Source organism: Schistocerca piceifrons, chromosome 1 (assembly GCF_021461385.2).
Source record: "Schistocerca piceifrons isolate TAMUIC-IGC-003096 chromosome 1, iqSchPice1.1, whole genome shotgun sequence".
NCBI lineage: Eukaryota > Metazoa > Arthropoda > Insecta > Orthoptera > Acrididae > Schistocerca > Schistocerca piceifrons.
In genome coordinates, this window is record NC_060138.1 from 256,899,979 (window position 1) to 256,923,310 (window position 23,332).

The following is a 23,332-nucleotide window of genomic DNA, read 5'->3' on the forward strand; positions in this document are numbered from 1 at the left end:
CGATTCGCAGTCTCATAGCGATGTGAGATTGGTTACAACACAGTGTGGATCAGCAGAAATATCTTTCGTTTCAATCTACTACTAGGACGATTAATACCATTTTCACTGTCACGACTGCTATGCATTTGTTAACGAAGAATTGTTCTGCTATGTGTTTCGCAGTTGTGGAGTATTTTATTTATTTAACCTTATCTAATTAGGGCCATCAGGCTTTCTCTTACGTTGGACCAGGGTTTCACAAGTAGAATACCTTTTCTGCATTATAGTTATCTATGAATTTTAATATGACAAAGCGTGTCTATAGGGACATGATGAATAAATAATATTGACTACAAACTAATAATGTTAACACTGGCATTACTTCTACTACAGCTGGCACTAATAATGATAATAATAACAATACTGCTAGTGGACGAAATAAATAGTATTTATAGGTGTAAAAAATGATGTTTTCTCACATAGCGATTTATTGAGAAAGGAAATTTAAGAAGACTGCACCAGCTAAGAAAAGCGGGAAATGGGGAAGTTGGTTGGTTGCTTGTTTAGGGGGAAGGGATCAGACAACGAGATCATCGATCCCATCGGATTACGGATAGATGGGGAAGGAAGAAAGTCGTGCCCTTTCAAAGGAACCATTCCGGCATTTGCCTGAAGCGATTCAAGGAAATCAGAGAAAACATGAATCAGGATGGCCTGACTCGGGTTTGAACCGTCGTCCTCCCGAATGCGAGTCCAGTGTGCTAACCACTGTGAAATGGGGAAGATCTTATTGGAAGTAAGGATGCAGAGGGTAGTGCATTCTGGGACAATGGTAGTCGTTATTGTTGCTTCAGCAGATATGTCATTAACTGTCTTCTTAAGTAGGAGACATTATTCAATACTCTAATATAATGCGAGAGGTTATTCAAGAGTCGGATTCCTGCTATTGAGGACTTCGAGTAAGTGGCTGTGAGGTGGACTAGGCCAGAAAGGATTTTGCTTTGATGGAAATGGGAGTTTCTGCCTTGTTGTTCAGGCAAGAGTATTAAGGTCGAGGAGATATATGAGGGAAAGATTTGATTGATAACATTGCAGGGATGATAGAGGATATGGAAATCACTGCGCTTGTCTGCACACAGTCGGTACAGCTGTGCATATGATGGTGAATATGGTAAAAAATTCAAACAGCACAGATATAACGGACACAGGCATTCGTAACTAATTCCAAGAGAAGGAAAGACCTTGCAGGGAACATCGCTGTAATCAATCATTGGAAGTATAAGCGTTTGTACAAGTCAGGAGGAAATAGCTTTTTATATTTTTGTAGGGTTTGGGGATGTGAGTTAACGAGCATTTCGCTCTCGTTTAAGCATATGGCCGAAAGAGACAGCCTTCAGGAATTGTAAAAAGAACCCTGTCATCCAGGACCGTGTGCCACTGGTTTAGACATTGTAGCGCTATTATTCGTAGTGACAGTTTGTGTTAAGAGAAATGAATGTTGTGAGCTGATGATAGACTATTAGGTGTTGAAATCAAGCAATCGAAATTATCGTCTACTGCCGGTATGATAGCTCCATTATTACCTGTGAAACATACCTGAACATTCACCGCAGTTGCAGCAGTGGCAGCTGATGTTCTGAAACGACCAACTTCGTCATATGAGCGCACCAAAATCATGTAATTTCCAAAACACTTCTTTCTTTCGCAAAATGAAACCAACTGCAGCGTGTAACATGGTTGGGTAATGTGTTATAGCACTTGTAATCAGACTTGAGGTCTTGGTAGCAGGCACGATTCCGTCAGCCTTTTTGGAAACATGTGACAGCACTCAAATTCAGAGGACACCGAATTCAAATCCTGTATTTATCTGCAGACCTTGCTAGTTCCGTTGTTTCTTTAACGATCTGCACGCTCTTCCTCCAATGAAACAAGTATAGTAGTCGTCTTGCACAATCCCTAGTTGCGAGGATACTGTACTACGAAATACAAGTATGTTCAGAATGCCAAAAACGGAAAGTAACACATCAGTTCAGTTTTACCCTGCAGACTACAACGACTCTAATACACACTGTAAATATCGATGGAATTCCAGATTCTTTTCTGGTCACTGTTCATCTCCTGGGTCACACGTCTTAATGCCTCATCATCGCCCTCCTCTTCCTTTCTGGCTTCTGAAGCTGCGGACACTTTAAACTTCCCCGTGGATGTGCATCTGCAATTATCAAGATACCTAACACGTGCTGCAAATCACTAATAGCTCCAGTAACTCTAATTCTGACTTGACCACGATCAACTGTACTGCACAAATTAACTGCACTCACCGATCAGGATGCTTGCCGTTTCTTTCCATTAAGACGTTGCCGAGCAGTGCCACAGTTGAACCAGATGATTTTCTTTACCTGCATACTTCCTTAGCACATTCCATGGTAAAACTTTGGGCGTAACTCATTTCTGCGTCCTAGATTTCTACTACCGGACTCTTAACAGTTTAAAGTGAGATTTTACCTCTTAATGAGTTGTTTATTACAGCATTTTAAATTCCATCAGTAACACTAGTCAACAATGAAAATCTAACTGCGGTGAAATAAATGTTAACTATATCGACCACGCTGATAACGAAAACTACAATGAAAATCTCGAATTAGCTCTTGTTTCCAAGTTAAAGGATGGCGCGCATTTAATTATAATTATACAGTCAGTTCCACAAGAAAGTGCACGCCCTAATTTTAAATGTAACGTCCGTAGCGACATCTCTGGTAGTGGTCTTGAATCTGTAATCAATGCTTTTTTTCATTTGTATACATAAACAGTCTGAGAGTTGCAGTTTAAAAGGAGTGCAAAATATCTGAAGTGTCACGAGGCAGTGTTCCTTATAGATCATCCAATGTGACCTAAGCTTTCATATGGAGCTGCTGCTAAAATTCTTAGAAGGCGAAAGACATTCGTTGTGAAGTGGGTCAAAAGATATTTAGAGGTTGGAAACGTGGATGATTTACCGGAGGGAGGGTTTAAGTGCCAAGATACAATCGATGATGGCGGCGATTGGATTAACTAATAAGTAACTGTGCAATTAGTAACAACATGTAAATATATATTTTTAATTGTGTCTTTTATTTCTTACAGATAATGGCGTACACTTTCTTGTGGCACTGACTGTATTACATACTTTTGCAATTCTGGCCGTCTGGCTGCGTGACCTGGCCTTCTGAGGGTATCGTTATTTTTGTTGGTTGTTTGATTGATTGAGGGGGGTATGGGACTAAACAGAGTGGTCATCAATCCCCGTAAAGAGCTGTTAATGCAGAGTTTGCACTGTTTAAACTAACATTCTGGGATTAAGAATTGTTACTACTCTTCAAAAATACGTCACTGTTTATGGTCACGTGTAAGCCTGTACTGCATTCACTGTTAAAAGCAACCGTATCATGAATTCCAAAGCATTAATGGGACATGGAGTTCGGTCATTTTATCTAGGACACACATATAAAGTAATGCACCTCTTTTCCTACCTTCAGCATCGTTTTGATACTTACAAATATCAACTAAAGCAAACAGCGGTTGATCAGCTTTAGGATGAGAGCCGCAACTAACTCACCATTAGTATAGCCTTCTGTAATTAATCGGATGCCAATCCTGATGGGACAAATTCTTAATATTCCTTGGTAATGATAGGAAGTACATAAATCAAGCTTTCTCTCATTGATGCTAAGTTATTTAAAACAAGCTAGGCGGAACAATGTACTCCGACTAAGTAGCAAAAATTATTGGAAATAATTTGCATTTCATTTCGATTTGACCACTAGCGAGCTAACTGAAGCAAGTTAAAAAGGAGACAAGTTTCATTCTAGTGACATTTTGAAATTTTGGTTTCAGATTTAAACGTTTTGTAAAAGCGTACATTAGTAATAAATTAACTTTTTCAAAATGACAAAGGTAAATTATTATGAGTGTTCTTAAGTGGCACTGAAACATACCTACAGTAATTAAATTAACTATATTGTTCAAAATTCAAAATACAGAACATGTGCACTGAAATGACTGTTTCTTTTTACACGCAGTTAATTATTCAGTTACATGAAGATTCTTGCCGTGTAGCAGTTGAGCAGATGCTGTTGGTGATGGTGAATATGTTACACAATTTCTTCAGGTTCCAAATATACTGAGTTAATAATGCCTAACCATGTGGTAAACCAGAGCCATTGTTCTCGACGTGACTGATGTAATTATTTAACCACATCGTCATCATCATCATCTTGGACAGTTTCCGACCTCTGGCCGGGTCTGTATGGAACATAGGCCTCTCCATCATCTTCTGTCTTGTCACCATCTCTCGGTCTTCACCTTGGTCCAGTCTTCCTCTTTCTTCTGGACGGATTCCTCTACTCCTTTCAGCCATCTGTCTCTCGGTCTTCCTCTCGGTCTCTTTCCGTCCAGTTTCATCTCGTGTATCTGCCTGGGTATCCTCTTCTACTCCATTCTCTTAATGTGTCCATACCATCTCAGCCTTGATTTCTCTATCTGGTCCTCTCATTTCTTAATCTTTCTATCTTTGTCACTCCAATACTGTTTCTCAAGAATTTCATCTCACTACCTTGTACTTTGCTTTTCTCTCATCCTTTCATAACCCAGGTTTCTGATACTTATGTCAGGATTGGTACATAGTATAACCGATATATAACCTTTTTACTGATTTGGGGTACATCCTTGCTCCATATCAGGCTTCTGACACTCTTCCGAAATGCTGCTGGTGATGGCGAATTTCTTACACTTAACCACAACATATGTCCGCAAATTCTTAGATCCGCAACTATTACTTTTTGGGAACGACTTACAACAGTGTAAACCGTTGGCACATCATTATGTTAATGATATGCTTACCGTTTTGTCGTACGTAAACGCACATTTCTGCTATACGCATGAGAGCGCCATTTACACGAATTCATTTCCTATAGTTAATCTCACTCAACTAAAAACACTTTTAAATACTCATCGTCATCTTAATTAGATGCAGAAATTATATTGAATCAGTTGTTAATATTTAATGAACAATTTCACTTCTGAATGTGAAATCACACATTGCGTTGAAACACCTCTGATTTCATTAATAGTATTATTAATGGTCTAATAATGTTGCAGCTAAACCTTTTTATTTAAATTCCCGTGAGCTAATGAATAAGTGCTAACCGGTTTGACGGTTGCGGGAGTTGTATAAATCGGATTTTGACGGATAAATAATTGAGGTTTTGTATTTAATCAAGGTCATAAAGCTCAACACAAAGTAAATGAAATTTATCATAAGTCATTTGTTCTTTCACAAGCGTTCAACAATATTTTATTTCACAGATAAATCTTATATTGCAGCTGCCTGGAAAAAACACAGTTTTGCTGAATTTTCTTATTTCATCTTACCACCATAAATACAGAGTATTTTTCAAACACATATTAAAAATGAAACTCTTCAATTCAGATTTACAGGTAAACAGAACAAAACAGGTTCAACATACAATGAAGAGCCTAAGAAACTGGTACAGCTACCTAATATCGTGTAGGGCACCCCAGAGCATGCAGAAGTGCCGCAGCACAACGTGGCACGGACTCAACTTATGTCTGAAGTAGCGCTGGAGGGAATTGACACCATGAATCCTGCAGGGCTGTCCATAAACCCTTAAGAGTATGAGGGGTGGAAAGCTCTTTTGAACAGCACGTTGGAAGGCATCCCAGGTATACTCAATAATTGTCATGTCTGGGGAGTTTGGTGGTCAACGGAAGTGTTTAAACTCAGAAGACTGTTCCTGGAGTCACTCTGTAGCAATTCTGGACTTGTGGGGTGTCGCATTGTCCTACTAGAATTGCCCAAGTCCGACGGAATTCACAATGGACATGAATGGATTCATGTAATCAGACAAAAGGTTACGTACGTGTCACTTGTCAGAGTCGTATGTAGACATATCAGGCGTTCCATATCACTGCAATTGCACATGCCTCACACCAATGCAGAGCCTCCAGCATCTCGAATAGTCTTCTGCTGACATGCAGGGTCCATGGATTCATGAGGTTTCTCCATATCCGTACACGTCCTTTCGCTCGATAGAATTTGAAACTAGAATTGTTCGACCAGACAACATGTTTCCAGTCATCGACAGTCCAATTTCGGGTGTCGACGGCCCCAGGCAAGGCGTAAACGCTGGGTAGCCGCGCGGTCTAAGGGCGCCTTGTCACGATTCGCGCAGCTCCCCCCCCCCCCCCCCCCATCGGAGGTTCGAGTCCTTCCTCGGGCAAGGTGTGTGTGTGTGTGTTGTCCTTAGCCTAAGATAGTTTAAGTTAGATTGAGTAGTGTGGAAGTCTAGGGACTGATGACCTCAGCAGTTTGGTCCTATAAAACCTTACCACAAATTTCCAAATTGCCGAGTCTTAAAGCTTTGAGTCATGCAGTCATCAAGAATACACTAGTGAGTTTTCGGGTCCGGAAGCCCATATCGATGATGTTCCGTTGAATGGTTTGCACGCTGGCACTAACCGATGCCCCAGTATTGAATCTGCAGCAGTTTGAGGAAGGGTTACACTTCTGTCGCGTTTAACGATTCTCTTCAGTCGTCGTTGGTCCCGTTCTTGCAGGATCTCTTTCGGCAGCAACGATATCGGAGATTTGATGTTTTACTGGATTCCTTATATTCACGGTACGATCTTCAAGTGGTCGTACGGGAAATTCCCCACTTCGTCGCTACCTCGGAGATGCTGCGCCCCGTCGCTCGTGCGGCGACCATAACACCACGTTCAAACTCACTTAAATCATGGTAACCTGGCATTGTAGCTGCAGTAACCGATCTAACGACTGTGCCAGACACTTGTTGTCTTACATAGGCGTTGCCGACCGCAGCGTCATATTCTGCCTGTTTACGTATCTCTGTATTTGCATTCGTATTGTGGGGCGGCGGGTGGATATAATAGAATAAATGTTTTGTATTTATGCTGTTCGCCGTTCCCAACACTGGCTCTCTAACTACAATATTGGCAACCAGAAAGTGATTAGCAAAACGTGAAGCCTGTACTTAGAATTCCTAGTGCCCACTTCATCTGAGAAATACGAGTACATTTATAGCTACAGCTTATAGCTCTGAGGAATTAGGAGATTGTCCGGGATTCATAATCAAAAACCATTCTCTCTAAAATGTTCACTATATTCTGAAAGTCACAGATCAAAAAGAATCCACACAATCCAACTACCAGAGCAGTTCAGAGTCTAATGCGCTGATGCCACTATAACTGTTCAAATTAAATGTTTAAGTGAATGCTCGCCATAATTTGATGATAATGTTCATCAAACGCCACGCTAATAATGGTAGAATGTCTGTCTTGCGGCGGCACGTGAAAATACGACATACGCAAACTAAAGATAGATCATTAACGTCATCCCAAAATTAACACTTCACTCGAAAACGATTTCATGGTTACGCGTATCCTGAGAAACTTATTACTGCATCCGAGGCTGTTTATATCAACGATACCGCCGCGACGCGACCCCCGGCACAGGTGGTGCGCTAATCAGCATCTGGAGAGAACTGGGGCCTACCTCCTCTCGCGCAACGTTCTTACATATAAAGCCGCGGTGCGGACGGCTAAGGGAACGCCTGATCAAATCTGCTCTCCCGACTAGCCGCTGGGCTAGTAATGCACCACTTTAGGTTATCGAATAAACCATTGCTTCCTTTGCTGATGGCCGATGAAGCTCTCAATTTAAATGTGCAATCAGCACACAGGTAAGTAATCATAATAAAAGTCTGACGTGGCTAAGTCAAATATTTTGGGCGAGATAATTAATTTAGTTACACTACACGCAGTAGACGAGCTCTAAACTTACCCTTTGGAGATACGCTATCGCTATAGTTTTATAGTTATTCAGTTGAAACTTCTCACATCTTTATGATTATAGCGGATCTCCCTTCTACTTAAATTTAAACATCCTAGCTTTATTTATTCGCCTACTTAATCTATCTTGCTTCCTTAATTTCTAAGACAAAAACCAGAAAATCATGAATTTCAACTAAAATTTTAATTTGTGAGATCCAGAATACTGTTTCTACTAAATTATTATGCAAAAGTAATCTAAATATAAATTTTTAAGTTTCTAGCTCTTTTCTGTTGCGCCAATGATTTTTACAGAAAAACATCCAAATTTCGAAAATGGTTAAAGTTATTGAACTGATATCGAACACATATTGATTTTGTATTACTCCTGACATGCCAGAAACGTTTCAGGTTATTTACTTCATTTAAAGTACTGTGCAATATTTATGACGTCAGAGCTAGTTATAGCGGACTAGGCTGGCACACAATGGAAAGACTGATGTGAATTTTGTAAGACTTGAGTAGGCTGCTTCCCTACAATATGCCTATATCAGTTTCTTTGGGGCTTCAGTAAACAACAAAAAAGATAATTTTTTATGACACTGAAGTTGAGTCATGTAATTCTGAAATGCATTTGATCAATCAGAGAAGACTGCCTGGCTAAAAACACATTTCTTCTGAATTATCTTGTTCCATCTTATTACCATAAATACAGAGCTTTTTAAAAACATACATTAAAAATGGAAATTTTCCAACTCAAATTTACAGGCAAACAGAAAACAAATAGGTTCAACATGAATAAATAAAAATAAATTTTTTATAATACTGGCCAAAGTAGAATCACCTAACTCTGAAAACATATTTGCTCAATCAGGGAAGGTATTTGGGCATATTAAAGATATTGACGTGGAGAAAAATAGTAAAATATCATTCAGTAATTGAACATTACATCAATATTAAAGCTATTACGGTAAAAATCAAACTTCAGACAGGGAAACCATGGAAGGGGCAGATACGGCAGGTCAGGTCTGAATATGGTTTAGGATAATGGGCACTGGGTAAAATAACACCCGACTGCTGCGAGATAGAAACTCGAATTATGAGGAATGCCGTAGCGAGCCAGGAGGCTGTAATGTCTCAGAGGTTACGGTGAGACAGGAAGCTGGTCGCCGCCCGCGCGCATGTACACAGCCGACGCGGACAGGCATCGGCAGACAGACCGACGGATAACAAATAACACCCTGGAGCAGCACCTCTACAAGATACGTACAGCTCGGAAGGCTGAGAAAAAAACAAGCAAACACATAATTCATGCACAATAATCACAGAACATATGAAAGCGCTCGGACCAAGACAAGAAGCTCAATGGCAGCGTGGCCCCAAGCTCCAACCAAACCTTATGTACAACAAGAATTTTACAATAAGAATTGCTAAAATGATTAACTGATTACTATGAATTATAATAAGTTAATATAATAATGAGACAACCACGCGGCCTTCAGACACATTGACTTACGTGGCTTAAAAGGTAACAAGCAAATCTTGAGGGCTAACACTCAAACAAATATAATAGTAAGTATATTTGAAACAATTGACTATTGTGAAAGGGGCAAAATCTCACCACAGCTACGGAACTCAATTACCAAATTAGCCAAGATCCACTGGATCGCTAGCGTTTGCTTACCACAGCCGCAGGCAATTTTGTAGTCCCTAATCAGTCAGGGAAGCAACAACTTCCAAAACAAATAAGACTCAATTTCGACCTCAGTTGCCCCTAACACACGTGGCGGCCTAGAACATGTAGAAATTAATTTCAGGCTCAGCTGAAAAATAAGCAGACATTGAACAAGTTATAATTAAAATAAATTTTAAAACACACAAATATGGCACTTTTATAATTTCAAACAGTCCTCATTCAGACATCAAACGGTAAAAAGAGTGACGGAGACCCACAGGCAATGCAGCGGAGCGGGAGTAACTTCAACAGGGGAGCACATGCGTTAATCAAGTAACGAGCACTTTACCCCCAAATGACAGAACAGACGGCACCAGAAAATGAGCAGCACTCCCTGTGGGTTAAGTGGTTAGAATAGGCCCGAGGTATTCCCACCTGCCGTAACAGACGACTAAAAGGAGTCTCCCACTTTTTGGCTCAATAAATTCTGGTCTCCTTTTAGGGTTTGAAAAGATGCTTTCAAAATCATACAGAAGTGCAGGCCATTTGGGGAAGGACGCCTTACGTGGTGCACCCATTTCCAACGTGTGATTAGATCTTCTGCACCTCTTATTGTCGTGGATCTGCAACTCCATGTGCAATTCAGCTATTTGGACGAGGACACCTTCTGGAGTACTACATCTCCTACCATTGTCAACTATCCTCTTTCGCCCCCGTGACAATATTGGCATGGTAGCCAGTCCGTTGTGGCGGGGCCGTCATATACCCATTTGGTGGTAGCCCTCTGACGACACAAGGATCGCACTGCTGATGCCTGAGCTGCAAACTCGACATGTATGCCAAGGAGTAGATACCCAACTTCCTGGGGCATCAGGACTCCAAGCAACGGCCATAGCGTCAGGTGGCCTTTGCTGTGGCTGGGTGATGCCTGTGGGGAGAGCCCCTGATTGGAGTAGGTGGCACAGGCTGGATGACCCGCAATGAATCGGACCTAATCATCTTTTGCAGGTGGCTGACTGGCCCCAGCAAAGAAAGGGAAAGTCGAATTTAATGCTGAGAAATATGACCCCAATCGTTCCCCTCTCTCACCACACTGTGAGAGGATCACAGAACTATGGAAAAGAGAGAGCCTTATTTGCCAAGGTATTTAGTCTTCAGCAGAACAGATGTGGACTCCTTTCTGGCTACAAAGCAACTATTTTTTGTCAAGCACCTGGAAGGCAAGTTTGGGGAAGTGGCTGCACTGTCGAAAGTGAGAAATGAGTCAGTCCTCATTCAGACAGCATGCCAAGCCTAGTCCTGGACATTGCTCGCCTTTGAGCAGCTGGGTGATATTTCTGTTTCTGTCTACCCCCCATTAGCCTCAACATGGCCCAGGGGATTTTCCATCGCGACCTTCACTTGCAGTCTGACGACAAGCTCTGCACCAATTTAGAACAAAAAGGTCACGTCTATAGGGGACCAAAAGACAATAGGGTTGATACCAGTGCCTTCATCTTGTCCTTTGAGGATGATTCATTGCCTGAAAAGGTCATGGTGATGGTATACCGATGTGTCGTAACACCATACGTGCCTCTCCCCTATGAAATGCTTTAAACGCTGGAAATTCGGTTTGGACACATTCTTCTTGCTGCAATTCCAGCGTCACTAGTAGAGAATGCAGACGTCCACTGCATCCAAATACTCCATGCGCACCTCCTCCCACCTCTGTCCACTGTGAACAGCACCACTTCCCCTAATCTCCAGACTGCACAGTACTCCAAAAGGAGCGAAAAATTATGGAGTACAAGACCCCGGACTGGCCGACTTACCTAGGGGCTAACGAAAATCTGAATGGTTGCACCCCATTCACTTGGCACCTACACATGCTGCAGCCATGTTGACATCACCTTCACTGGCGGCACTAGCCTCGTCCCCTCTACTTCATACAGTGGGCCCTCAGAGTTGCCCTATTACATCCCTCCCCTTGATTGTTGGGGCACTTCTTCTTCCATTGCTCCCAAAACTTCTAATTTGGTGGCAACGCCTCCCCAGACTCCAGGGACGTCGGTCCCCATCCCACAGCTGGAGAAGCAAAAGCCTCCTCTGGCTCCTCTCACATAGAAGGGTTCCATCAGGACTCTCCCTTATAACGCCTCCAACAATGTAAAAGTGCTGAAGGAGCCACAAGATGCTGGCTGAAGGGCTTCACAATCTTCCTCAATGTCTAAAGCCACTTTGGAGAAGTCCTTCTAGCAAGTCCCTAAAGAGCAGTGCTAGAGCAAACAGATGAAGTCTGTTAAGAAACAGGGCACTGCAGTGGCCCCAACACTAGTACTCCCTAACAGAACCGCATCTGAGAATGAGGTGCAGATTCTAGCATCCCCCAAGTACCTAGATCTTGCTAACTCTTCAAGTGCAGTGGTTCTTGATGCAAGCATTCAACTGGTGGCGGCATGTGATCCTAAGGTATAAACTGTCTTCCTGGTTCCTTCATGCCTTCCCAGACGACTGACAGCGTCATCCTCCAGTGGAACTGGCGGTTTCTTTTCTCACTTGGCTGAGTTGTGACAAATGTTAAGTATTACACCTGCTTTTTGTACTGCCCTTCAGGAAACCTGGTTTCCTGTGATGCGTACCCTCGCCGTTGGTGGCTGTCAGGGGTACTACGAAAACCATACTGAATGTGACAGATGGATAGGTGGAATATGTATCTATGTCCTCACCTCTGTCTGTAGCGAGCCTGCGCCCATTCATACATCTTTAGTAGTTGTCACTGTCAGGGTGAGGACAACACACGAAAATACCATCTATAACGTTTACCTTTCTCCAGATGGTGAAGTTCCTCACCATGTAATGGCTGCACCAATTTCCCAACTCCCCCCCCCCCTTCCTCCACGCTTTCTACTTCTGGGTGATTTTAACGCCCATTGCCCTTTGTGGGGTGGAACCAAGGTTACTGGCTGTGGTAAAGACGTCGAGGATCTACTAACTCAACCTTTGCCTCCTCAATACATGTGTCTCCACTCATTTGGCTTGCATTGGGGGCTCTCCAAACGAGCCCAGTGAGCAACCTCCTTGTTGAAGCTGGCATTCCTCCGTTGTAGATTAGGCAACAGCAACTGCTTGCGACTTATACCGCCCACATTCATAGTTCACCTCATGATCCAAATTACTGTCTCCTTTTCCCTAACAGTCCACAGCTCGTGGTGTCGTGGTAGCGTTCTCACTTCTCGAGCATGGGGTCCCAGGTTCGATTCCCGGCGGGGTCAGGGATTTTCACCTGCCTCGAGATTACTGGGTGTAATTATGTCGTCTTCATCATCATCATTCATCCCCATTAAGGTCAGGGAAGGAAATGGTAAACCACCTCCACTAGAACCTTGCATAGTACAGCGGTGCAGGTCTCCCGCATCGTCCCCTACGCTCTGTCAAGGAGTATGAGACTTCATCATCATCATTTCCCTAACATGGCGGTCCATCTCCTGAAACGTTGATTCCAATTGCAGTCCATGTCCAGTTACTTCTTATTGCACTCGATATTTTCCCTCTACTAGCTTTCTTGTGGGTCCACTAATATACACCTCCATGGTCCATTAGGCCATGTCTCAGCTAAAGCTTCATCTGGACCTATAGCAAGGCTCAACAAGCTCAATTCCGCCCAGCGCCCTGTGCTGGATATTTTTCTCTATTCTCTGCGAGTTCCATATCTCTGAAATAGTCTACACTGATGGCCTGATGGTCGTTGGTCACATTGGTTTCGCTCACACTCACATTGGCCATACTGAAGAGCAATCTTTGTTGGATGGCTGCAATGTTTTCATTGCACGATTGGTAGCTATCTCTCGCGCTCTTGAGCATATCTGTTCCTGCGCAGGTGAGTCCTTCACCATCTTTAGTGACTCCTTAAACAGTCTAGAATCTCTTGGCCAGTTTTTCCCTCGCTAGACGAGGAGGCTCTTTGTGCCCTTGGAAACAGTGGACATTCAGTAACCTTCATTTGGAACTCAGGACACGTCGGGATCCCAGCCAATAAACCTGCTGCCAGCCTGGCCAAATAGACTACCGGTAAACCAGCACTGGAGATCAGCCTGTCGGAGACTGATCTCCGATCAGTCTTCTACTGTACGGTTTTCGCGACCTGGGATACTGAATAGCGCAACCTCAGTACACCAAATAAACTACGTGTTATCAAGGAGACAAGGAATGTGGAGTGGTCATTCACAAGAGCCACTTGAAAGGACGCCTTTGTCCTTTGCCGGCTCTGCATTGGCAATACTTGGCTAACTCATGGTCACCTCTTCCACTGCGAGCATCTGCCGTGGTTTCGTTGTGGTTTCCAAATGACTGTCGTCTACATCTTGTTCGAATGCCCAATTTTAGCCGCTCTGCGGCGGATTTTTAACCTTCCCGCAGCACTGATAATGATTTTGGGAGACGGGTTTCTTTTATCACGCAATCTAAGGGTGGGTGTCTGGCCTTCTCTCCCAGGTCTCCACCCTCCCTCCATTTTAACTCTTCCTCGCTCTTTCTTTCCTATTTGTTCGCCTTGGTGTTTGTCTTTTTCCTGTCTGTGTTCCTCTAGCCTTTTCTTTTAGGTGTAGATTTTAATGTGTTGCTGAGTGGCTGGCTCATCCTTTTTTGCGATCAGCCAGCCCAGGTCATCTGCTACATTATTTTAATACCTTCCACTACTTTTCCTTTTAGTGAACGTTTTCCCCTTTTGTTCACTTTTTTCCTTTGTATTAGTTTTACGCCTTTTACTTTCCCCGACTTCTTTTGGGACTATTTTTAAACCGAGACCTGTTTGAATCTGGAAAAAGGGACTGATGATCCCAAGTATGATCCCTTTACTCCCCAAACCAACCAACAAACTAACCAACCAAAATGAACAGCACTCCAACACCTACATCAGCAACTGTGCCTCCTTAATACAGGATAAATCGGCTGCGTCGACGTTAGGCCCGAGTATTGCTGACCAGCACAACTCTAGCGACGACCGGCCGCTTAGACAACCGTGCGCCCGTAAGAACCGTGAATAGCCCACTGAGCGTCACATGTGCGTCTTATCTCTCTCTCTCGCTCGGACTGCGACCGACTTCCTTCCGATGTGGTCAACAAGCTGCCCCAAGGAACTACAACCAAACACTCAAATGACAGGCGACCGAAGGGCTAACTTGAGACTGGAGAGGGACGGATTGCGCCAACATGCAATGATGTGAAAACTAGAACGAGTCAACACGGCTCAGCTAAGTTATAATTCACTTCAAGCACAATTGGTAACAATCACTATCATTGTCTTACATTCCTATTCATGGCTAAGTTCGATAAAGATAATATATATTGATATGTCGTCACACTGTGTTGTAAGGACCTGCACACGTCGTCCTCACTGGAATCCATTGGACGGGGTGGTAGACGCGAACGCCTAACATCGGCACTCCGTATTTATAACCATTTCTTGGTAAATACGCTTGTCACAACTAGGGTTATCAACTCAAAATTATCAAAAGCAGGAGGCGCTTCCCAAAGAGGCTGACTTTTTTTATGAAAGCTTGAAAATTTATTTTAGAATCAATAAATTGTTTATATTTTACACAATGGGGTAATAAAAATTCTCTAATCTCAATATGAGCAGAAAATAATACAGTGAAAATCTGCTGTAGTGTTAAACGGTGGTATTTGATTGTTACAAACGCAATACAATCACCTTGAAGTAATTTTCGGTATTTTTCAGTGGTGTAACCTTTGAAAGCGTGTTTTTCAATAGAATGTACTGCTGAAAGACGAGTTAAATTATTATCTTCAACCATATAGCATCCCTTTGACTGATCTGTCAACAAAAGGTACTTCTCTTTTGTCTACTGAGCAGTTATGAGAGGAGACACACTTTCAATAGATGCATGTTGTTGTTGTTGTGGTCTTCAGTCCTGAGACTGGTTTGATGCAGCTCTCCATGCTACTCTATCCTGTGCAAGCTTCTTCATCTCCCAGTACCTACCGCAACCTACATCCTTCTGAATCTGCTTAGTGTATTCATCTCTTTGTCTCCCTCTACGATTTTTACCCTCCACGGTGCCCTCCAATGCTAAATTTGTGATCCCTTGATGCTTCAAAACATGCCCTACCAACCGATCCCTTCTTCTAGTCAAGTTGTGCCACAAACTTCTCCCCAGTCCTATTCAATACCTCCTCATTAGTTACGTGACCTTCCCACCGTATCTTCAGCATTCTTCTGTAGCTTCACATTTCGAAAGCTTCTATTCTCTTCTTGTCCAAACTATTTATCGTCCATGTTTCACTTCCATACATGGCTACACTCCATGCAAACACTTTCAGAAACGACTTCCTGACACTTAAATCTATACTCGATGTTAACAATTTCTCTTCTTCAGAAACGCTTTCCTTGCCATTGCCAGTCTACATTTTATATCCTCTCTACTTCGACCATCATCAGTTATTTTACTCCCTAAATAGCAAAACTCCTTTGCTACTTTAAGTGTCTCATTTCCTAATCTAATTCCCTCAGCATCACCCGACTTAATTTGACTACATTCCATTATCCTCGTTTTGCTTTTGTTGATGTTCATCTTATATCCTCCTTTCAAGACACTGTCCATTCCGTTCAACTGCTCTTCCAAGTCCTTTGCTGTCTCTGACAGAATTACAATGTCATCGGCGAACCTCAAAGTTTTTACTTCTTCTCCATGAATTTTAATACCTACTCTGAATTTTTCTTTTGTTTCCTTTACTGCTTGCTCAATATACAGATTGAACAACATCGGGGAGAGGCTACAACCCTGTCTCACTCCTTTCCCAACCACTGCTTCCCTTTCATGTCCCTCGACTCTTATAACTGCCATCTGGTTTCTGTACAAATTGTAAATAGCCTTTCGCTCCATGTATTTTACCCCTGCCACCTTCAGAATTTGAAACAGAGTATTCCAGTCAACATTGTCAAAAGCTTTCTCTAAGTTTACAAATGCTAGAAACGTAGGTTTGCCTTTTCTTAATCTTTCTTCTAAGATAAGTCGTAAGGTCAGTATTGCCTCACGTGTTCCAACATTTCTACGGAATCCAAACTGATCTTCCCCGAGGTCGGCTTCTACCAGTTTTTCCATTCGTCTGTAAAGATTTCGCGTTAGTATTTTGCAGCTGTGACTTATTAAACTGATAGTTCGGTAATTTTCACATCTGTCAACACCTGCTTTCTTTGGGATTGGAATTATTATATTTTTCTTGAAGTCTGGGGGAATTTCGCCTGTCTCATACATCGTGCTCACCAGATGGTAGAGTTTTGTCATGACTGGCTCTCCCGAGGCCATCAGTAGTTCTAATGGAATGTTGTCTACTCCCGGGGCCTTGTTTCGACTCAGGTCTTTCAGTGCTCTGTCACACTCTTCACGCAGTATCTTATCTCCCATTTCGTCTTCATCTACATCTTCTTCCATTTCCATAATATTGTCCTCAAATACATCGCCCTTGTATAAACCCTCTATATACTCCTTCCACCTTTCTGCCTTCCCTTCTTTGCTTAGAACTGGGTTGCCATCTGAGCTCTTGATATTCATACAAGTGGTTCTCTTCTCTCCAAAGGTCTCTTTAATTTTCCTGTAGGCAGTATCTATCTTACCCCTAGTGAGACAAGCCACTAAATCCTTACATTTGTCCTCTAGCCATCCCTGCTTAGCCATTTTGCACTTCCTGTCGATCTCATTTTTGAGACGTTTGTATTCCCTTTTGCCTGCTTCATTTACTGTGTTTTTATATTTTCTCCTTTCATCAATTAAATTCAATATTTCTTCTGTTACCCAAGGATTTCTATTGGCCCTCGACTTTTTACCTACTTGATCGTCTGCTGCCTTCACTACTTCATCCCTCAGAGCTACCCATTCTTCTTCTACTGTATTTCTTTCCCCCATTCCTGTCAATTGTTCCCTTATACTCTCCCTGAAACTCTCTACAACCTCTGGTTCTTTCAGTTTATCCAGGTCCAATCTCCTTAAATTCCCACCTTTTTGCAGTTTCTTCAGTTTCAATCTGCAGTTCATAACCAATAGATTGTGGTCAGAATCCACATCTGCCCCAGGAAATGTCTTACAATTTAAAACCTGGTTCCTAAATCTCTGTCTTACCATTATATAATCTATCTGATACCTTTTAGTATCTCCAGGATTCTTCCAGGTATACAACCTTCTTTTATGAATCTTGAACCAAGTGTTAGCTATGATTAAGTTATGCTCTGTGCAAAATTCTACAAGGCGGCTTCCTCTTTCATTCCTTCCCCCCAATCCATATTCACCTACTATGTTTCCTTCTCTCCCTTTTCCTACTGACGAATTCTAGTCACCCATGACTATTAAATTTTCGTCTCCCTTCACTACCTGAATAATTTCTTTTATCTCGTCATACATTTCATCAATTTCTTCATCATCTGCAGAGCTAGTTGGCATATAAACTGGTACTACTGTAGTAGGCATGGGCTTTGTGTCTATCTTGGCCACAATAATGAGTTCACTATGCTGTTTGTAGTAGCTAACCCGCACTCCTATTTTTTTATTCATTATTAAACCTAATCCTGCATTACCCCTATTTGATTTTGTATTTATAACCCTCTAATCACCTGACCAAAAGTCTTGTACCTCCTGCCACCGAACTTCACTAATTCCCACTATATCTAACTTTAACCTATCCATTTCCCTTTTTAAATTTTCTAACCTACCTGCTCGATTAAGGGATCTGACATTCCACGCTCCGATCCGTAGAATGCGTTTTCTTTCTCCTGATAACGACGTCCTCCTGAGTAGTCCCTGCCCGGAGATCCGAATGGGGGACTATTTTACCTCCGGAATATTTTACCCAAGAGGACGCCATCATCATTTAATCATACAGTAAAGCTGCATGTCCTCGGGAAAAATTACGGCTGTAGTTTCCCCCTTGCTTTCAGCCGTTCGCAGTACCAGCACAGCAAGGCCGTTTTGGTTAATGTTACAAGGCCAGATCAGTCAATCATCCAGACTGTTGCCCCTGCAACTGCTGAAAAGGCTGCTGCCCCTCTTCAGGAACCACATGTTTGTCTGGCCTCTCAACAGATACCCCTCCGTTGTGGTTGCAGCTACGGTACGGCCATCTGTATCGCTGAGGCACGCAAGCCTCCCCACCAACGGCAAGGTCCATGGTTCATGGGGCTGGAATAGATGCATTGTCACCAGTAATCTTTGCGATTAATAGATGCATTGTCACCAGTAATCGCAAAGAATAATTGGTACATTTTCAAAATTTCCGAATATGTTTCAACATTTTGACGCTTTTTAAACAAAGAACACCACTGTTGGTCTAGTTTAGAGCTTTCATCCGGTATTGCAGATTCGGCCCAATTCTTGTTGTTGCAGAACTGATCAAACAATTTCGAATCATCTGTTTTGACAACTTCGGTTTGTTAGTACTAAAGACATTGAAGACTGTCCTCAAAGCAAGGGTTTTTTAAGTCTCTGAGCTTAAGCCATTTGAAGCACCTGAATTCTTTCAGTGTCTGCATCTGGGTATTCTGGGTATTCAGGACAAGTTTCGCGGGTAGTAAATGCATTTTCCATGTACATCTGGCACTCTTTTTCCAAGCCAGCTGCTGAAAAGGAAATCATATCTTGTCTGACATTGAGAGGTATGAACTTATTCTCAAGTATGTTTTTCAGAGAGGTTCATACAATTTCTAATAAGTCGTGCACTTCTACAATATAACTGTTTTCCTTTTCACCAGGCATCATATAGCAATGAAAAATGTGCATGGTCGAGGAGAGAAGGGGAAGATACTGCTCCTTAAAGTCGATCTGTAGAAAATTTATAATTCTGGTAGGCAAACATTTCCTATCATGAGAGAGGAAGTAAGATTTAAGCGCTGGGTACAACTGCAGAATCCCTTCTATTGACAGCCTTGGGATGGTTCTTGAGCTGTTGGTAATTTATGTCCACAAATTCGCAGGAATCTTTCTGTGTTACAAGGCATTATGCAGCGCATGAGTAAGACATCCATCTCCTATTATGCTTTCGTCCAACCGTCATTTGAAAGCAGAATACACATTTTTTCTCGCCTGTGTGCAAGATCACCGTAGTTACCATTCACATTGTTACAAAAAAAGCAATGCATTGAGAATTAGTAAGGTTATGATTTCTCAAAGTGTCTGTAAAATAACTGGCAATACTTTCTGTAGTTTCGTTCGGATAACTTTGTAAGTCAAGCACCATTGAATCCCACTGTTTTCGTAATTAAAGCACTGAATCACAACTGGGAACCTTTTCAATGGACATGATTATTTGCATCAGTCCCCTGGTCAAAATATGGAACTTTGTCAAAGTTTTGACAAAAACATCTACAGTGTGAGGTACAATGCTATTACTTGTAATGGCTTGTGTTTTAGCTCTTCCACGAGATATATTCTGTGTAACCTCAGATTTAGGAAATGGTTTTATATTTAATTTCGTTTTACAGTCCATCGATTAGTACGATTGTCGATAGAAAACCCGTATGTATACCAGGGTTGCCTTGTATAGCTCGAACGTTTCTACCAAAAGGCGTATGTTTTTTTCTCATAAAATCGAGCACCGAGCCAGATATGGACTTGGGTCGTAACGCAGTTTAATGTTTTTCTGTGCTGAAATGTTCATGACCAAGGGCGCCCATACCTGTGCGCAAGGGTGAGGGGCACAGCTACTTTCAGGTCGCCATTCTTTTGCCAAAATATTAAAAGTGCTCCATATCCCCAGTTCTTCCCCCTCCCCCCCCCCTATGAACTATCGTATATTCATCCTTGTCAATAGCACCCTTATATCCATTAACGTGGCTATCAAACACAGCACACCTAGCTTCAATTACCTGTTCGTCCAAATACAATGATTTTAATTTATCAGAGAACCTGCACGACCTTTTCTGCTGTCACTAGTGCTGAACTTAAGAGACGACATGCTTCAGACATTAACTAACCAGCTTTTGTGTCAGAGTGTGGAAATATTAAGACAGTGCTAGACAAACTACAGTATCTCGAATCTTGATATCGTATACGCCGACTGTGAAAATATCGAGACAGTGCTAAACAGACTACAATATCTCTATTGTATATGTCGGCTATGAATGCAACGTTTCTCCAACAGTTATACGAATGGAAGTGAACCTCGTGATAAAATATGTATAGCCAACTGTGTGCAGCTTATAATTAAGTCTATTATGGTACACTAAAATTCGTTAGATCATGAAATGTGACTTCGTTACGAAAAAGGTGGACATTAAAATAACATTGAAAAGTCAGACATGTCCAGAAGAAGACGGACGGTTGGTAACTCTAGTCACAGCCAGTAAATTGGGTTTTCTGGGGGTCAATCCCCAGCACTGACGGCACGCTCTCAGCCGACACTACGTTACTCCTCGCGCTACGTCACGACAGTCAACACACATAACACCTGTGTACTCTCCATACACACATAATACCTGTGTACTCTCAATACACACATAACACCTGTGTACTCTCAATACACACATAATACCTGTGTACTCTCAATACACACATAACACCTGTGTACTCTCAATACACACATAATACCTGTGTACTCTCAATACACACATAATACCTGTGTACTCTCAATACACACATAACACCTGTGTACTCTCAATACACACATCATACCTGTGTACTCTCAATACACACATAATACCTGTGTACTCTAAATACACACATAACACCTGTGTACTCTCAATACACACATAATACCTGTGTACTCTCAATACACACATAATACCTGTGTACTCTAAATACACACATAATACCTGTGTACTCTCAATACACACATAACACCTGTGTACTCTCAATACACACATAATACCTGTGTACTCTCAATACACACATAATACCTGTGTACTCTCAATACACACATAACACCTGTGTACTCTCAATACACACATAATACCTGTGTACTCTCAATACACACATAACACCTGTGTACTCTCAATACACACATAACACCTGTGTACTCTAAATACACACATAACACCTGTGTACTCTCAATACACACATAATACCTGTGTACTCTCAATACACACATAATACCTGTGTACTCTAAATACACACATAATACCTGTGTACTCTCAATACACACATAACACCTGTGTACTCTCAATACACACATAATACCTGTGTACTCTCAATACACACATAATACCTGCGTACTCTCAATACTCACATAATACCTGTGTACTCTCAATACACACATAACACCTGTGTACTCTCAATACACACATAACACCTGTGTACTCTCAATACACACATAACACCTGTGTACTCTCAATACACACATAATACCTGTGTACTCTCAATACACACATAATACCTGTGTACTCTCAATACACACATAATACCTGTGTACTCTCAATACACACATAAGCGCAGCTGGGAGATGTTTATTCTGCGTAACTTGCCAATTAGTAACAGTGTCAAAAGAATCTCTCACTCAGTCAATGATTAGCGACCAAAAATTTTCAAATTCTGATTACTAGAAAGTGTCTTTATTCACTAGGATGTTTTCTAGCTACTGCAAGTCTGAAAATATGTTGAGTATAATAATGTTTCAACAATGGCAACTTCGAAATTTCTCCACAGCGTACATAATCTAGATGGTTGTAATAAAGAACATACCATGCATATATACTCTTAAATCGCTTTTCCCTTCTCAGGAATCACGACCTTACCAAACCACTGTGCGTGCGAGCCAGACGATTTCTCTGTTCCTATAAAGTGGTGGTCTATGGCTGCGGCAGCATAGGTACTGCCTGAGTCTCCCAAGACGGCCAGACCTCTGCAGAGAAACCAGGCGCAGAGTGTCTCACAACTTGCCACCTTTCGTTCACCTGTTCCTGATAGTTCGCGTTCTTGTGTGTTGAGAAGACAGAGCTCGAAACTCAGCGAAGGCGGCCTGCGTAGGAGATGTCAGCCCGAAATACCGTCTGTTTATAATTAAATTTTCGCTACTTGAGCCAGTGTGACGGAAAACTATTTACCGTATGGGTACCTAATTTTATAGGAATGAAGTTCAGGCTGTGCGCTGCAGGATTTCTGTTGTCAGCAGTGTTAGTGTCTTGACTTGCCGCTAGATGCCGGTACTGGTACGGCGACGTAGGGTTGAAATAAAAGCATCAGTGTGCATTACATTTGCAGACAGTGGACATGGGTCTGGTCAATTTGAGCAGGGCTTTACTTCTAAAGCAGTTCTATCGAAACAACAGCAATTGTGCTGCTACACTTGGTGAATGTCGACGCATCATGGGAATACGGAGATGTCCTCTATTCTCAGCGGGGTTGAAGAACGTGATTCGGTAGTATGATTTAACTAGCCATTTGGGAGATGATCCTGGGAGAGGCCGACGGCCATTGATAGAGAGTGCTGGACGTGATTTGTGCGATCTTCAAGCCGTGCAGGAGATATGAGACGATAGGTGATAGCAGGGCACAGGGCTGCTGGAGGGGAACAGCCGAACCCAGCTGATGATACAGTATAACAATATTCTTTATTTACCAGATATTAACAGCATTGCACACTGGTAAAAGCATACACATCCAGATTGAAACAGTCAGCACTCAGTCCATAAAAATTTAAAAACATACAATGCGTGAGTCACGTAACACGTAACACCCCTTTTATTTAGTGAACGGTTACACATATCAAAACGCGGGTTTCGGCAAATGTTAGATCGTCGGAGGGCAAGTTTATTTTTGTTTTCTTTTGTGTTTTTAGCACTAGTATCAATTTGGACATTGAAGTAAGTACCTTTCTTTAAGTGGAACCGTATAGTTGTTATAACTGCATTCGATA